The sequence below is a fragment of the Cyanistes caeruleus genome, chromosome 6 (assembly GCF_971803275.1).
Source record: "Cyanistes caeruleus chromosome 6, bCyaCae1.hap1.1, whole genome shotgun sequence".
In the NCBI taxonomy this organism is placed as follows: Eukaryota; Metazoa; Chordata; class Aves; order Passeriformes; family Paridae; genus Cyanistes; species Cyanistes caeruleus.
This window is the reverse complement of record NC_141706.1, coordinates 64101427-64120471: the sequence shown is the minus strand read 5'-3', so window position 1 is coordinate 64120471 and position 19045 is coordinate 64101427.

The window sequence follows — 19045 nt, the reverse complement described above, 5'->3', positions numbered from 1 at the left end:
ACAGAATCACAGAATGGCTCAGGTTGGAAGGGACCTTCAGGATCATCCCATTCCCACCCCTTGCCATGGGCAGGGACACCTTTCACTATCCCAGGGTGCTCCAAGCCCCCTCCAACCTGGGCTGGAGCACTTCCAGGGATGGGGCAGCCACAGCTTCTCTGGACACCCTGTGCCAGGGCTTCCCCACCCTCACAGGGAGGAATTGTTTCCTAACATCTAATCTCACCCCACCCTTTGCCAGTTTAAAGCCATTCTCTCTTGTGCTATCAATGCATGTCCCCCCATGGCAGAACTTGCTCGGGTGTTTTTGCAGCAGGGAGCCTCTGTTCACCAGAAAATGGCAATGCTGGTCCCATGCCCCTTTCCTGGTGGTGTCCCATGCACTCTCTTGGAGGATAGTCCTGCCCCAAGGAGCTCTTCCCTTCCCAAACCTCGTGCCAGGCTCAGCCTAGTTCTGGGAAAACCCTTTGGCTCACACGTCACTGCGAGCTGGCCCCGAGCCTTTTTTGCAGGATGCAGAACACATCTGGTGCTGCCTGCGTGGGCTTCGATTACGGTGGTGAGAGTTTATCATCACCTACTTAACCCTGCCTTAGACAAGCTCGCTGTGCTGCCCCAGGTTACTCTGTTTGCTGGGGTTGCTGCAGGGAAAACCAGCTTGTGCATGCAGACATCATTAAAGGCAGGCTCGTGTGTGAGGCACATGCAGTAACTGGGTTGCACTAATAGGCTGTGCCTGTTATTAACATTACTGGGGTGCCTGGGGCTCAGGCTGGGATCAGCAGTCCTGGTGCCCGGGGCTCTGGATGGGATCAGCACTCTTGGTGCCATGCAGGTATTTGGGAAAGGAATTCTGATGTTTTGTAAGCATCAGGTAGTTTGCAAGGAGGTTTTGTGAGGGGTTGATTGCTGCCCTGTGTAGGTTTGGCTCGAGGTTTTTCTGTGCCAGGAAGGACATTATTCAAAAGCAAGTGGGTGTTGGAGCTGGCAGAAGGATGGAGTCTGGTCCTGACTGTCCTTGATGGGTTGGAAAGGAGGGAGAAAGTGGAGATGCAAAGCGGGGTTTGTTCTGCTCTGAAGAGATCTTTTAGGTGGTGGGGCAGTGTGGTGATTTGCTGGGAAGAGCAGCTCAGGCACTGCATGGGCTTGGGCTGTATGGTAGAAAGGAAACCAGAGAAGCTGTGGATGCCTCATTCCTGAAAATGTTCAAGGCCAGGTTGGATAGGGCTTGGAGAAACCTAGTTTAGTGAAAGGTGTCCCTGCCCACTGCAAAGGGGTTGGAACTGAATGGTGTTGATGCCCTCTTCCCATCAAACCATTCCATAATTCCATGGTTCTGTGAAACCAGATGTAAGGAGGCAGTAGGGAGCCCTCCCAGCAGCAGTGCAAAGTGGGGACAAGAGCCAGAACAGAGAGGAGAAAAGAGGGGTGCAGTGAAAGTGAAAAACTTAAGCTGGTTTATTCCTGTGGATATTTTTGGGACACTTGTTTTCACCCCAATAGGGATATGTCCCAGCAGATGCTCTGCCCTGTGCTCTCCAACCTCTCTTCTGCCTGCAGCCACCTCAGCAGTAACTCCAGCAAGCTGAGAACCTATTTCATCCCAAGCAACAGGTGATTCATCTCCCAAGCAGCTTCCTTGTCTGTGTCCCAGACACAGCAGGAGTGTGGATTCAGCAAGAGCAGGGGTCAGCCCAGCCCCCTCCAAATGCCAAATCAACCCTTTGGTCACCACATCCAGAGGGGAACATGTGAAGTGTTGCAACAGCCTGAGGGCAATGAGGGGTGAGGATGCCAAGGAACGTGCTCAGCACTGGAATGATCTATGTTAGGGAAAAGGAGGCATTTATATAGAAAAAGACACATCTTGGGCAAGAGGCCTTTGCTTGCAACAGGCTGAGAGGGAAGCCTTGAAATATCCTTGAAGGATATCACAGATCTTCCATTTGCCTTGCAAAACAAAAAACATCCCTCTTCACTGTGTTTCCACAGCTACGCAGATATAAACATACAAAATCCAAGGTTATTTCTGATGGGTTTCTTCAGTGCTCAGAGCAGGCTCTTTCCAGAGTGGAAGCATTGCTAGGGAAGGCTCGTTCCAACAGCAGTGCCCTCAAAAGTGCTACTTATCAAAGCAAGGCCTTTATTTTGTGATGAGATGTACTGAGCTGGAAAACATGGGGGCTTGTGATCTCAGGGACTAATCTGCTTGTTCAGACTGTGGCGGGGGAAGCAGTTATTCAGGGCATTTTTAATGGCTGGAGCAGCTGGGTTGTAAATAACCCATGTAGGGCTGAGTCTAATTTTTCCCTTAACAGGATGCTCCCACAGATGTGACAATTAATCATGGCAATCAGCGTTTCTGTACCAGCATTGCCAGATAAACTGAACGAGGGGATCTTGCTCTTTCAAGGGATCGAACCAAAAATTAAGTCTGGAGGCTTAACACTTAGTCAATACTTCCCCAGAAGCAGAGGATATTGAAAGAGAGAAATTACGATGTGGGAAATGTCTCCTGGACTTGCAGTCTGAAGGCTGCAGCTAGGATTTATTGGAAATATCTCGGCAGTTGCCATGGCATTTATTTTGCCTTTAAAAGGTCTTCCAGGTGATGCTCTTTGACGTTAGAAATGCTAAGTGCAAAAGGAAGCAGGTTAATTGGATTTCTCTGGAAGACAAAACACAGGAGGACCCAGGCTGATAAGCAGCTGGAGAATTTCCCCACAAGGGTGCCAGCTGAGCTTCTGAAAACCAGCTCACAGCATGGATGCCCTTGTGTGCTGCTGCCTGAGCAATGAGCTCCCAGTTCACTCGCTGTTGGCAGGTACGCAGAGAGGAGCAAAATCCTGCAGAAGTGGCTGCTTTTCTCTCCCCATCTCCACAAGAACTATCTCAAGGGGGCTGGTTGACCCTCACAAGAGCAACTGCACAGCAGACCTGGGGCTGCACATGAGCATGGAATCACAGAGTCCATGAATGGTTTGAGTTGAAAGGGACCCTAAAGATCATCTCACTCCAAACCCCCTGCCACAGGCAGGGACAGGTTCCCCTAGACCAGGTTGCTCTCCACCCCATCCAACCCAGCCTTGAGGATGGGGCATCCATAGCTTCTCTGAGCAGCCCATTCCAGGTTCCAACCTCAACTGCTGCCCTCACAGTGGGGTTTTTATTCCAAACATCTAAATCTCTCATCTTTTAGTTTAGTGAAGCCATTCCCTCTTGTCTTTCCACATCTGCCCTGCCATCATCAGGCAGGGATGCCACGTGCTGTGTGTGAAGGCTTGGCTGTAGGGACAGATTTAGGATCAATCCTGAAGTGTGCTCCCAAATGGAGAAGAGGCTGCTTTGCTTTGGATGACTCATTCCACCCTTTTCAACAGCCTCCTGCTCTGTCAAACCCTGGCCTGCTCAGGGAGCACCTCTTCCCATGAAAGGGCTACAGGAAGGCTTGGACCATTCCTGGGGAGTTTCCTCATCCTGCCCAGACAGTGTGACCCATCAGTTTATGGTGTCAGGCAGGAAATCCTCCCTCTGAGACTGATTGTATCACACAGCCACGTGTCACCCAGGCACTTCAGGATTTACTGGGGTGCTGGTCTCTCCAAGAGGCTGTATTTCACAAGCCTGAGTCAGGGGAAGGTGAGTAGGCATTTCTCTTCTCCCTAGTTGTGATCCCACCCACAGGAGCCAAGGCAGGGAGGGAGCCTGGATCCCATGGAGGCTCCTCATCAGCTGAGCTCCCACTCCCAGGGCTGCCATGGGAATCCAGGAAAGAGAACTTGTGCCTGAAGTGCCCACATTGTCCTGAACTTCTGTGTCATATCTGCACCCCCACCTGCTTTAAATCCTGCTCCTGAAGGGAATAGGTGTTCAATCCTTGTGACCTGAGATGGACGTGAGAGATCTTGGCTTTGCTGCCACCTTTGAAAAGAAAGAAGAGTTGTGGTTAATGGCAAAAGAAACAGTGAGTTCTCATTACCATTTGCCCTGTGCTGTGTCCCTCTAGCTACTGTGAGATGAAGCAGATGAGGTAACCTGTGCTTGGATATAAAACCAAACATTGTGAATAAACAATAAGCAAAAAAGAACAATAAATAATCCCCATAAAAGATGTGTTGTTTATTTTTTTTTTCTCTTGACACTCCAGTGTTTTTCTTTACAAGCCAAATAATCATGTCCATGCTTGGGATTTTCCATCCTGCTGAGAGCCATCAGGTTTGATTAGCACATTAAGTGCCTGTTGAAATTAAAATATTCAGCAGCTAAAAGATGACCTGAATGGTGAGACGAGATACAAACCTTCTATGCAAAAGTGTTTTTATGAATGAAATGGGATGAAGAAAGGTCCTCTTCTCCCAGGAGTGCATGCAGGACACTGCTCTCATTTCATGCTTCTCTCTTCTGCTACTTCACTTCCCACGGTGACCCTCAGATCACTTTGCTGCCACCAGAGTCCTGATGAACATTTTCACAGCCATTAACTGAATTATTGACAAGTGAGAAAATGCTCCATTGTGAAGCCAACCTGCCTTGACCCTCCACCTGCCTTAAAGGAGAGAAGAGCAGCACATGAAATATTACCAGGGTGAAGGCAATCCTCAGCTGAGAGGAGCCTTGTGAGTGATCTGCTGGGCTCCCATGTCAGGGCCAGGTCCTCTGCCACTGACAGAGACGTGGGAGGTCCTTTTGTGGCTTTTCTGCAGGTAAGAATGTCAAGAAGGGCCAATTACATCCAATTTCTTCGGCTTTGTTGGTTGGGCTGGGCCTGCAGGCGATGTTGCTGAGCTGGCAGTGAGTGGTGGCTCACGTCACCGCTTGCTCTTTGCTGGCCTCAGTTTTAACTTGTTCAATCCCCATGGCCACGAGCAAAATGAGAGGGTTTTGTGGGCACAGTGAGTGCCTGAGCTGCGCTGCCTCTGCCCTGGCTGAGCTTCCTGCGAACACCGGTGAGACCATTTCACCTCTTCATCATTCACCCTTCCATTGCTGCAGCTCCAGGTTCACAGTTGAAATGTTTTCAGGCCAATCCTGCAGCCATGTGACATCATTCTGTTTCTGCTGGTAGGGAGAGGCTCTGATACTGGAAACTGGCTCTTCTTGCAATATTTATGGGCCTCAGCGTCGGCATCTTTGAACTCTCTCTTGCATTAGTGGAGCAGATTGACTTTCTAACCTCTCACTCAAAACCAGCTTTCCCCCATTATTAGAGCTTTTCTCTGAACCATTTAGAGCTTTTCAACTTTCTTTTTGAAGTGAGAACCCCAGGCATGGATATGTTTTTCCAGCAGCAAATGGTGAATGTGCTGCTCTCCCTCTTGGCAGCCCCCACATATCCACATCCCAGGACTTTGATTATTCTAAGGACTTCAGCAAGAGTAGCTCGAGGGACACCACCAGTCACGAGCCAGGCCCTTGTCCAGTGGTTCAGTGAAAATTAAACACTATTGTGTTAGGTCTGGAGGGGATGGAGTTAAGTCAACCCACCACAGCTATTTAATTTTGATGGGTCTGGGGCTTTGCTTCTTTTTGGCAATGATGTTCAAACAAACACTTGTCCAATCTGTAGATATTACTTCTATGCCTGACTCTGAATTAAACCAGATTCAAATAAAAACCTACTGACTTCAGTGGAAGAAGAGCCCAGCTGAGACCTTTGTGCCTGGCAATGCCAGGGTAGGTTTGGTGCTGCTGTGTTACTTTGCTGACCCCAAAGCTTCTCTCTTGGCTTATGGACAATGATATAGACTGAGACGAGCCTGAAACTTGATTAATGAGCACATACAGTACAGGAAAATGGCTTCAGCATTTGCAAGAAGACAGACAGCCTCAGGCATTTTGTGGCTTTTGACAGCTGGGAGCCATGAATGTCTGTTGTCTTTTTTTTTTTTTTTTTTAAAAAAAAAAAGCCCTCCATAGAATGAACACATTCAGCAAATGGAAAAAGAAAAAAAAAAAAAAAAGAAAGAAAACATTACTCCCAGCTGGGGTGAGAAAAATCTAGTCTATCAGCGAGATTGTCTGGTGGCTAAAAGGCAGCTTCCTGGGTTTTGATGTTGGTGGGTTCATTCTCTGCATTCCTCCATTCTCTCCTTAGATGGCTGGTTAGATTCTTCTAAATTCTTTTTTTCTTTTTTTTTTTTTTTTTTCCCCTGGGTCTTCATTCAGGAAAGACATCTGAACTATGCAGAGAACTGGCAGCCAAATTCCCCTGGGAGCACAGTGCATGGACTTGGGTGTTCAAAATGAACAGGGCACTCTGGAGAGCCTGGAGAGGTTGGTAGGAGTGAGATTCCGCTTTGAAATTCAGAGGAACCGTGGGGTACAAAGAAAGAAATTGGGAGTACTGGCCCAGATTCACTGTGTGGGATGGGAGGGTTGACTTCTGACTTCCATCTGAAGGAAGGGATCCATGGGATTTGTCCTTCAGCGTCACTGCTGATTGCTCACACAGCCAGACAGACCTTGCTGCTCTGGCTGTACCAGGTTGCTGGTCAGGGATACAAGAAAAGTAATTTATGGAAGGAAAATATGTTCAGAATATGATGTGTTGTGAATGTGTTGTGCAGGTTGAAGTTGTGTGCTTGGCATGTCTGCTTTAAAATTAATAATTCTTTTAAGTGATGTCCCAATTTGGAATGTTTTCCTGAGTTTGGGACCTAAAATGCAACTTTAGGGAAGAGTTCCTTAATCCAACAAATCTGTTGCTGACATAGGAGTGTTTTCTGTTGTTTTTCATGGAGTTCTTTATAGCTTTCAGATGGGACACTCCCAGCTTCCTCCAGAAACTGCACTTGCAACAAGTTCAACTTCTGGTCAGCACTAAAAATCCACAAAGAATATCAAGTGGTTCAGGGTCCCAGATACAAAAACCAAGAAGGACTAGCATTATTTAGTGATTACACTTGTTTCCTTTCCTATTTCTGTGTTAAAAGGAGAGTGTTTCTCACAGAGCAGGCAGCATGATGGATGGCCATATTAATAATACAGGATTTCTCCTCTAAGATGTGGCAACGGGCTTCAGACCCACCTCCTCCTCCTCTTCCCTTACAAAAGGGGGAAATAGAGACTAATTTATAGAGCTAGAGTGCACTGTGTGATGGCTGGCAGAACACATGACTGATTGCCCCATGCTGGAATATTACACTATAGCTCTCAGTAATGGGTCCCCAAAGTCCCCTAATGTCCCAGCCTGGGGACAGGCCCCTCCAGAGCTGTGATTTGCTGTACCTCCCACAGCCAATGGTTCTGCTGGCAGCAGGACACCCCTCCTGAAAGGCTATTAGTGCCTGTCATTGACCTTTAAGACCAGATGCCTGTTTTCTCCAAGGTCTGTGGGATGTGGGTTTGAGGGGAGTGGTCCTTTGACCCCAGGAGCGCTTGTGGCAGCAAAGCCTTTGCCACTGCTCAGGTGCAGTGCAAAAACCAGCAGGGCCAGAGGCTCTGCACAGTGTGAGGGAGGCAGAGGACAGCTGGCAGGGATGGGAGTGGGAGGCTGAGGCTGTAATTTTCTCCCTTGGATCTGCCTGGCTAGTAAATCGACATTTCCAGCACTCAGGAGTGGCCTGCACATGGGATAGATCCCCCAGGAGTGGGTTCAAAGTGAAGGCAATGCTCCATCACAGAGCTAATTGAGGAACTGAGCCTGGAGTCTGGCTGCAGAACAACCTGTTTCCTCCATCCTTTTTTATTTCAATTCAACTTGCCTGGAAAACTCAGATCTGTGCATCCACATGCCAGCTCTGTTTGTTTCCTATGGCACCACACATCTTGTTGCAAATTATCAAAACCATGCTCATGCATTTCCTCCTCATCCTTTGGTTGCCTGTAGTTAATATTTGCAATAACCTGTGTTATGTTTCCTGCAGTTGTAGCCGTGTGTTTTGCTGGCAAAGGCCAATGGTGCTTAAAGGCCATTTATTTTTCCATTCTGGGAGAGAGATTTTGCTGCTTATATATCAATATGATGGCTTGCAGTGTTCTGGCAAGCTGGAGAAAGAAGATAAGAATGAAAAAAATGCTGTATTTCATGACCCAGTGGCTTATGCTCTGTGTGCTTCACTGTGGACATTTAACAATCACGAGACAAGCTCTTCTATGGCCCTTAAAATACCCACATCTTTAATGTAAATGAATCAGAACCATTTTTTCATGGTTGGGTCATGAAGCTCTGGAGTCAGAGGGGATAACAGTGGGGATATTGTATATATGGATGTAAAGAGCAAGCCCTGACATTGGAACAGACACTTGGTGCAGAGAGATATGATAAAGAGACAGCTAACTAGTCTCATTGCTTAATTTCTGTATTACATTTGGTTTCTTTTCTGAATGTCCCTGACATGAGAGGTGACATGTACAGGTCAGCAGGGTGCTGAGCCCAGGTTTGGGAGCTGGATCCATTCTCAGTACCACCACACACTTGCTGGGTGATTTTAGGTACATCTTTTCCCTCTTTGTTTCTGTCGTGCCTTTTCTCTCCCCCAGCCATACCACAAGTGCTTTGGGGCAGAGATCATCTGTCCCTCTGTGGTTACTCACTGTCTGGGACTGAGGGATTTGCTTTTCTCTCTTGCTATTCCTTTAGTGTAATTTTCATGAGAGGCCTGACTCATTCAAACACATGAATCAGGGGAGTGGATGGGGTTTAGACTGATGCATCTGCCTAAAGAGAAATAGGATAAACCTTGCAGTTGTCCTTCCTTACAGACCCGAGGCTGCCCCTCCACCCCAGGCCAGGTTCACTGTTTGCTGCTTGAGACTGGGCAGGTTGGGTTGGGGTTTGATAGTCCCTCCATGTGGTCAGGAGCCACCCCTCTGGCAGGATGTTTGGTGTTCACACCAGGGATGCTCTCTCAGTGCTGGATGCTACAGAGCAAACCCAGAAATGCTGTGGAAGGAAGGACCCACCCTCAACCCCACTGCTCCTGGGTGGAGGTGACACTTGCCCCAAACACAGATTGACCCTTTTGTCTGGCCAGTGAGATGCCATAAGGAATGGAAATGCAGTAATCAAAATACAAAACTCAGACAAATGTCACTCTTGGAGGAGTGAGTGGTGGACCCCAGTGGTTCAGAACAGGTGGTTCCTGCCTTGCTTTGTATCCCACCCCACACCCCAAAGGGCTGCTGATTCTGCAGCTCCCTGCAGGGCTCTCTGTGCTTTCAGGAGCTTGCTGGGTCCCTTAAGAAGAGCAAAGCATTTTTGTTCAAGGTCATGCTTTCAGTGTGACAGCAGGAGAAGCTGTGTGTAAATGAAAGGTTTGCATAAAAAATGAGAAAGGTACAGCCAAGCTGGAAAGGATTCTTTTTTCAGGGCGTGTCACTGGCATTTCACAAAGGTAACTTCATGTTTGTGGCAATGAATGTGGCAGGGCCAAATTCACGGGACATCTGGGGCCAGCTCCTTCTGCCACTGATAGGTAAGAGGCTGTGAAGCATCCTGGTGCTATTATAGAGCTGTGTGAGAATTTTCACTGTGCCCTCTATGGATTTCAAGCTCTCAGTGTGCGTGGCTGAGATGCACAGGCAGCCTCCAGCATACTGATGAGCCCCTGACATTAGTATTCAGTGCAAAAAGCCAGAGCTGTTAGACTAGGAGTGATGGTGTGAAGGGGAGAACTGATAATTGATTAGGCTGTATTATAATATTGACAGCCCTGACCCAACTCCCTCTCAAAGGACATTTAACAAGTACCATTTTAGAGCCTCAGCACCATAAATAAGTCACTGTGGAGGACATGTGTGTCTTGGGTGCTGGGTTTGTCCCTGGGGAATTTGCAGAGAGGGAAGCACATGACTGACAAGGGGTTAGAGAAGTCAAGTCACGGGCTCCTCTGTCAGTCTGCACACACATGGTTTCTATTAGCAGGGCACCCACCCCTACTTGGCACAGCACTTGGCACGAAGTTAACTTCAAATTAAGCTCAGGCTAAGGTGCTTTTATTGAACAGAGCCCTAAGTACACGATCACATGCAGCACTTTGGGCTAAGAGTGCAAGGGGACCGCTGGCAGTGTGATGCATTCCAGATGTTTCAGCTGAGGGTGAAATTTCCCCTTTGCCCTCTGGATTTGGGTTAAATTTTTGGGGTTGGGGTTGCCCAAGGTGTTTGATATAGGGGCAGGTGCAGCGTGCAGACTGAAGGTTACTGTGCAGGAGTGCCCTGCAGCTGTGGGAGCTACAAACAGATTTCATGGGTAAATTAATTCAAACAGGTGAATGACTTTGCTCTGGTTTGTTGTGTTTAACCTTCACTGCAGCCGATGGTTTATCTAGACCTCTGGATAAACAACAGAAAAACCCAGAGGCTAAACCAATGTAATGTTTTTTTGTCTAGTTTTCAAACAGAGCTGATTTATAGTGGGCGCAAAAATATGAGCAAGTGGTTATGCTTTTTAAAAATAAATTAAAGACAACATCAGCAATGAATGGAGCAATGACCAAGCCAACTTTTTTCCTGAGCACTTTTTTATGAGAACAATAGTGAGGAACAGCCTTGGATTTTATGATTAGCTGAGAATGCTTGCAAACATTTCCTTGACACCAAAGGCAAATGTGAAGCATCATGAATTAATATTTGCAAGGCAGCATCTTGAGGTCTCTGAGCTCAGCAGACCTGTAATAAAACAAGGAGCAGCCATCATTACTTTTGTTTGCAAAGCGCAGGGTAGGCAGTGACTGGAGACCAATCTCTGAAATTATCTGGTTGCTGTGGATGTTACTGGGGGTCGAACAGGAGGTTTCCAGTGAGGTGGATTCACTCCCTGTTAGGGAAGCTGGAGATATCCATCAGGTGCAGCAGACACCTCTGACAGTGATCTGCACTGCGGCAATTTTCTCTTGGCCAGGCGATTATTACTTGTCAGTCACAGCTGATACCTGGAGGACCCCAGTTAACAATTACTTGAGGGAGTTTTCCCCAGCATCGATTATTTTATTAGCTCCCTGATGAATCATCTGTGGCAGCCATCTGAGCCTTATATACCAACCTCTGGTACAAGTCAGGGAGCCTTGGCCAATGCCAAATTGGCTATTGCAGCTTCCCAAAAGGCAGGGGGGGTCTTGTGGGTCACCTTCTCCCTTGTTCTGGAAGGCACCCTCATGCCCCTGCCCACCCAAGGATGTTTGTGGCTGCCTTGTCTGGCTCCATTTTTGGAGCCACCACACAAGTGCCACGTGAGAGGAGGAGATTGTGGCTGTCCCACTGCCCCAAAGAGATGGCACAGCAGAGCTGTGCCCTGGCCTCTGACAGCAAACACCAGAGCCCATTGTTGTCAGGGCTCTGAGAAAATAGATGGGTGACACACAGGCAGCTGCAGAAGATGTTTTCCAGACTGTGCTTGTGCAATGGATTAAAAAAGAAAGAAATAAAAATCCCAAAAACCCAAGAAAAATAAAGAAGGACTAGTTATTAATTTGTGTTTAATGTTGAGCAGCTCCTGGGGGGAGTGATGACACAGCAGAGGGGATGGTCTGGAAGCAGTCAATGTACATTGCAGCTCTTGGTTTGCCTAATTTTTAACTCAAGGTCTGCAGGATCTTAGGACCTCTCCGTTCAGCACTGCCTCCTAATCAGTGTACTCAAGCATAAAGGGAAAATGAAGGAGAAAGGCCACCAGGTGAAATCATTCCCACTGGGTCCTAGAAGGATAAAGCTTGTTGATCTGTAAGTGGGAGGTTTATAAGAGAGCTGGTAGAGGGACTTTTGACAAGGACATGGAGCAGCAGGACAAGGGGGAATGACTTCAAGCAGACAGAGGACAGGGTTAGATGAGATGTTGGGAAGAAATTCTTCCCTGTGAGGGTGCTGAGGCCCTGGCACAGGGTGCCTACAGAAGCTGTGGCTTCCCCATCCTTGGCAGTGTTCCAGGCCAGGCTGGACGGGCTTTGGAGCAACCTGGGTTAGTGGAAGGTGTCCCTGCCCATGGCAGGGGGTTGGAATTGGATGATGTTTGAAGTCTCTTCCAACCAAAACCATTCTATCATCTATGATGTGTGAAACATGGTGACTTTTTGAGCAATGCCATCACCCACAGCCCTTGTGCAGCTTCAGCTTCACCAGCTGGAGACAACACCAGGCTCTTGCTGAGCACATCCTCTTGGTGCCCACCTCCTCTGAGGCCATTAGTGACAAACACCAAACCTTCATGCAATTGAAACCACCCTGCCTTGTGGCTGCTGTGGGTTTGGGAATGATGGTATAAACTGCTCTGCCCCTCGATGGACTCAGAATAAGCCAGTGCCTAGCATCAGGTCTAAGGAGAAGAAACCTGAAGGCAGCATGCAGATGGGAGGATTTCCAGCTTGATTCAGGCACTGCAGTTGGTTTGTCTACATTTGGCTCCATCTCAGTGTAATACAGCTCTTCAGAGCAGAGAGAAACGATCCAACAGAGTGAAAATCTTTGAAACAGGGGAAAAGAGCAAAAACATAGCCTAGGGAGCCTGTCTAAAGAAAACAAACAAAAGGCAGAGAGGAAATGGGAAGCAGTGGATGGTATGTTACACAGTGTACAAGCCAACAAGCAATATCTGCAGGCCATCCATTCCTCTGAGCCTCGGAAAGGACAGAGGTCCCTGGGTTAAATTACAGCCATCCCTCCCTCTCAGACTCTATTATTTTGTCTCCAAATGCCCAGCAACGGCAGTGACAAAAATAGTTTGCAAAGTCTGACAAAAATCTCGATTTCCCAAAGTTTTGCCAAGCCTTGTTTTATGTCTGAAGTGCTCTGGCTGTTCCTTCTCAGCTCAGGGTTGACCTTCTGGCTGCTCCATCCTGGCCTGATCTGATGGAGAGGTAGAAACACCCTGCATTAACCAGCACCCTGCCAGCCCTTCAAAGCCCTCTTCCCAGCTGTGCCCCTCAATTCTTAGTTTTGTTTCTTTTCCTGAATGCCTTGCCTTTAAAGTGAGATTTTCTTTGGTTTGTAATACTTCACACTTCATATTTCCTTCATGGCTGGAGGGCTGTGGAAAGGGAGCAGAGGGAGAGTGTTGAAAGCAGCCTCTGGAGGGATGTCCTCAGCCTTTTTTTGGGCAGCCCAGCAGCAGGGAGGGCTCACTCTTGGCATTTAGTGAGTGTCTGGGGCTCCCACCCTGGTGCAGGGATGTGGCATGGAGCAGATTCAAGCTCCTTCAGTCATTCTTCAAGTTACAGACAACAGACTAAATTGTCTACAGCACCGCAATTATATTAATAAAGACAATTTCAGCTTTGCTGGGGTTACTGAGAAGAGCCCACAGACATAAAGAACATTTGGCAGTGACTAATTCTTACAGAGATCATTTCTGGGAGTATTTATTTGCTCGCTGAGCTTTGGGATGGGAGTTGCACAGTGGAAAACTCTGAGATGCGGTGGGTAGATCAGGGGAATAAACAGATACTCTCCTTCTTTCAACTGCAGCTGACTATCCAGCTTGTTGCTATGCTTGCTCCCCCTGCAGCTTTTTTCCTTAATTTCTTTTTGGTTTTTTTTTTCTTTCCTTGGGATTTTGCTGACAGAGGAAAAGGCTGTCAGGCCACCTTGGATTCCATGCAGCCGCGCTGGCTCGTGCAGCACGAACACAGATGCAGAGAGGACACTTTGCTGCTGCTTCAGGTGGGCTGGGCTTGTCTGCCAGCACAGGAGATCGAAGAAGATGCTCTCAGCATAATCCCAGAGCTAAGGAAAGGCAGAGGATCTGCCTCAGAGCTTGTGGTCTCTGTTGCTAATGAGGACAGTATCAGGAGCTGTTGCTTTGTTGGCTGCCTCCATTGCATTTTTGGCTCTTTTCTGCCAAGGACACCACTGTTCATCCTGTGGAGCATGAGGAGCTTCATTAAAGCTTCTTGTCAGCTTTCCCCATGATTTGCTTGGATTTAGCCTATTTTGTTTTTAGAAGGACACAAAGTGGAGAGAGGTGTATCTCCTGCACACCTGCTGGAGCAGACTTGGAGAAGAGAAGACAAATCAAGAGACAAAGTCCAGCCAAGTCTGAGGCTTCTCAGATGTGTGCAGAGAAGGGAAGATGTGATTTAAAAGAGAGTAAGGGAATCATTAAGATTGGAAAAGACCTCTAAGATCACTGAATCCAACCATTAACCTAACCCTGCCAGGACCACCACTGAACCATGTCCCAAAGAACCACATCTACATGCTTTTTTAGCACTTCCAGGAACAGTTATTCCACCATTCCCTGTTCCAATGCTTCAGCATCCTTCCAGTAAAGAAATTTTTCCTTATATCCAATTGTCTTCATTGGCATCTGCTGGGCTTGTTCTTTCTCTCCTGTTCTTGATATCATGGAAGTGTTCGGAGTCCAGAACTGGGGGATGATGTGTCCCGAGCTGATGAGACAAGTTAGACCAACACTCTGCCACAGGAGCTGTGTACAGGCTGTGTGCAAGGCTTTTTGGATAATGAGGGAAGAAACTTATCTGAAAGCAAGCAAAGAGTTACGTGACTAATGAGCCCAAAGTCTGCTGAACTGCCTGGCATCCCTTACTGTAACAGCCTGGCATCTCAAACTGTAACAGCCTGCAAATCATTATCAGTATTTTTAGGTCCCTGACAGCTCTAACAACCTGGCTTTGGCTTGCTAAGTCACTACTGAAAATGAGGATCAGGTCCTTTAGTCACACCAACACAATTCATCCTGCCTGATCCACCCAGGTACAGTCAAGCCTTTAGTGCAGCAGCTGCTCAGAGCTGACTGTGTGTCTGGGGCAGAAGGACACACAGCCAGAAGGTGATTTTTCTCTTCCCAGGACGTGTATCCAGGTTAGGACTGATACATGACCTGCTGGAGAGGCTTTTTTCTGTCCTTTGTGGAGCAGCCTTGAAGACTTCAGCTGTCTCAAAGTTTGGTGTCGGTTTAAGGCACGCAGCTTGTAGGTGGATAAAATTAGATAAAGTGAACCTTCCACATAGATGCTGCTACAAGTCTTACCCTGTGTTTTTAAATAGTTCTGTATAAATAACGCTGGGGAATGACACAACCCAGGTCTGCTAGGCATTAGCCCTCTCCTGCATGCTGCACATCTCACACGGAACGCTGTTAGCAGCAGGGAAAAGGCCAAGCCAGACCTTCAGATCTAAGCACGCTCAAGTTGCTGAAAAATCTGGATCTGGAGGAGGATCTGAAGTTTCCTTCTGACCTCTATCTTCACAAGGAGCCAAACCACTCTGTCCAGCATTGCTGAGCCTATAGTTCCTTAACTATTTCAATCCAGCTGCTTCAACCCTGGGTCCACCTTGGCTCTGGACAAGCTCCAGATGAGTAATTCTGACCTTTATGATCGTACAACTCACAGTGCTTGTGCAGGGCTCTCCTAGACCTCATCTCCTGTACCTTGGATTCAACAGAGAGCAATCTGGCCTCTAGTATACCCTGGACTATATTTATAAAACAGATGTGTTGCAAAATGTCCATACAAAGATATTATCTGGCAGAATGGCCCCAGCAATGTTAACATTTTCTGGGGAGATGTTGCATGGAGGGAATGGGCACCTGCTCAGACTCTGCTGTATTGCTGTGCCTTCCTCAGCCACCTCCCTTCCTCTGAGAGATGGTAATGGCATGTTTCACTACTCACAAGTAAATCATATTTGTTAATTATTATTAGTATTAATAATATTAAATTTCAGCCACTGTAATGAACTTCTTTCACTTTGCAGGCAGGGGACACTTGAGGGTGTGTGATTACTACCAATACTTGGACACAGGGTATATCTTCTAACCATGCTCTTGGAGGATCCAAGTGCTGCCCACTTCATTCCCAGCTATCTGTACACACCATGGATCCCAGGGACGTGTAGTTTTTCACCTGTAAACCCACACACCAGACGTGGTAAGCAGCACCTCTCACACAGCTTGTTCTTGTAGTTGTCTCCACTCTTTCCATGGTCTGAGTTTTGCATCACTCTGAAAATCTCTTCCCATTTTTTCTGGTGTTTCAAGTGCTTTCAGGTTTTGCAAGCTTGCTTTGTGAGGGGTCTGGCCCCACAAACCATGAGTGATTGCACTGCTGGTGGCTGAGCCATCTCATGTGGCAAAGCACTGATGCAGAAGTACACAAGGGTTTGCATGTTGTATTGGTATTAGTAAATCCTTGCTGAGAATCTCATATTTTTCCCAACTGCTATAGGCTGACAGGGGGTGGGAAAGGCCTGGAGCAAAGGAAAAAATATGTGTCCCTCCTTGTGAAAGGTATTCAGGGACTGAGGGGGAATACCTGGGGAAGGTGAGTGGCTCTGGCGCAGCTGGAGTCTGCCCAGGTGAGGAGATGGGACAGGTTTGCTTAATTGATTTATTTTGATTTGATTTACTGGGGTCTGAGCACAAAGTTTGCAACACTGGTGCTGTGCCATAGGCAAGAAACTTCCCAATCCTGGGCTGCTGCACTGGCAGGCGTGTCAGGTAACACCTACACAAACACACACACACAAACACTTCTTCAGCAAAGCTGTGATCCTCCTTTGAGCTCTGGTGTAGGACCACAGAGGTTTTCCCCTTTTAGAGTCGTGGGGCAAAGGACTTTATGGCATAACACAACCATCCTGAGATGCACAGGAGGTAAAGTCAGAGCGAGTTTGCCATCTGTCCCTGGAGTTATTTAACACAAGTTGAAGTGTCTGTAAATGTAGAGAGCACAAACAGACTGAGGAAATTACAATGTGCTCCACATGCTGTAAATCTAGGGCTGGTCCTGTGTTCCTCTGCATATAACCAGGGTCGAATCCTTCTCTTTGCTGCTTTCCTTTAATTTAATATTCCTTGCAATAGGCTGTTCCCTGTAATGTGCATAATGTGAAACATGCTTGTTTGCTGACTGTGGCAGGAGTCTCTGGCTCAGGCTGCCCTGCACGTCGCCGTGGAGTCTGATGCTGGGGAGGGTAATGACTCTGAGAAGTCTGACACTGAAATGACATATTGGGAGTATTTACTGGGCAGAGCAAGGGAAATGAATTATTTTGTTGTCAATGATTAAATCTGGGCTGGCTTGAAACACAGAGTAACGCTTGCTATTAGGCTGGAGGATGCTAATTTTTAGGAAACAAAAGTGGATCCTTTCCTAGATGGCTACATTTACAGACATATTTGTGTTCCCTTTTAATAAAGTCAAAGCAAGTATGTCTGCCTCGTGCTGAAAGCCTGGGCCTTTTTCCCAAACACAGGCTCACAACCCCAAGCAGGGTTTGTAGAACGTACAAGGGAGCTCAACGGGATCCCACTGGCAGCAGGGTGGGGCTCCCCTGGGAATTTCAAACTTGAATCCTGCTCCCCAGGACAGAGGTTGGCCTGGGAAAGGGCAAGCAGTGTTTCCAGATGCAGAAGAATGAACTCACCTGACATTGTCATTTTAAAATCTTTTTCTGAGGTTTGCTGCTGATCTTTTAATAGGGCGTGATTCAAACCGTGCTGCTCTGCTGTGGGTGGCATGTGTCCCTGGTCCCCCACTGTGTGCACAGCCTGATGGGGACACTGGCTGGGACAGGCTGCCTTGCAAGGACATCAGGAATCTCCACCCTTGAGCGGGGAAATGTCCCTGCTCCAGACCTCTCCTACTACTCACTTCTATCCTTTTTTTTTTTTTTCTTTTTTTTTTTTTTTTTTTTTCTTTTCATTCCAGTGGATTGCGGAGATCATCCGGGTGATAAAACCTCTCTTTTTTCTTTTTCTCCTACTAAATGAGGCTTTCCCCTTAAACCACATCAATTCCCAGGCACCCTGCAGAGGACAGGGGATGGGGACCCAGCTGAAGCAGCCCTGCATGTGAGACCACAGCTTTAATGCCCTTCTCTCTTTTCTTCCTATAGCAGAACTGAGGGATTCTCAGACATCCTTGTAAAGATGTCTGAGAATCTTGCATATGCCTGCAAGATCTGATTGCAGTCAGTGGAGCTGGATGCAGCCACGGTGGCAACAAGGAGGAGTTGCATGGCCATGTGGACACACCTGCAGTGCCAGTCCTGAGGTGGGATCGCAGCCCAGAGGAGCAAAGGTGAGCTTGAGTCACAGAAAACTTGGTTAATATGGGACCCTTTTACTCCCCTCTGGTTTTAGACTTCCGAGATGGATTTAGTTCAAGTCTTCTGATTTGCTTTCCGACAATGTTCTTCTCTCAACAATTCCAGAATTCAGAGATTTAATATATGCACTGAATCCCTCTCCCTCCCAAAACTGGGTCTGATGATGCCAGGCCGACAGCGCCTGGCCAGGAGGAGCAGAAATTCCCATTCTCAGAGTCACTGCCGAGGCTGCTTCCCTTGGCAGCCGGGGCAGGGGATGGTAAGAGCTCATTTACCCAGCGGGGTCCCCTCTTTACACTCTCTCAGAGTGGCTGCCATCCTCCAAAACACACGCCGTGGTTTCCAGGGTCTGATGGCAGCCCCGGTAATCCCGGTGGCCCCGCAGCCAGCACGGTGGGTGCTTTGTGCGTGTCCCAGCCCCGGCAGGAGCCCACTTCAAAGAGCCCAGGGAGCTTCTGCAGGTCAGCAAGGAGCCAGCCTGCTGCTCTCCCAGCACGCTCTCATTAGGGGAACTGATCCCCTGTTAATGATATCCTGGCCTTGCCAGCCTGTCCCGGCTCCAAGATTTGCCAAAGAAGCCTTTTTTTTTTCTTTCTTTCTTTTTTTTTTCTTTTCATTTTCTTTTTTTTTTTTCTTTTTTTCAGATAATGCAACAGCATGGTGGGGCAGTGGGAGGGGAGTTTCTGAGCATGTAATCCTTTCCTGAGGTCTGAAACAGAAACACCTCATGCCCAAGGTGTGCAGCAGGATGGGGAGGCTGCTGGATTTCACTCTGTGTGAAATGGGAAAAGATCAGGGCTGTGTGGGGAGCAGCTCCTTTCATCACTAAAAGGGTGATCAGGCATTGCAAGAGGTTGCCCAGGGAAGTGGTGGAACTATCATACCTGGAAATATTTAAAAAATGTATGGATGGGATGCTTGTGGACATGGTTTAGTGGTGATGACAGATGATGTTGGACTCAATGGTCTTAGGGGTCTTTTCCAACCTCAGTGACTCTATGTTTCTATGATTCCTGGAGCAATCACACCCCAACATGAT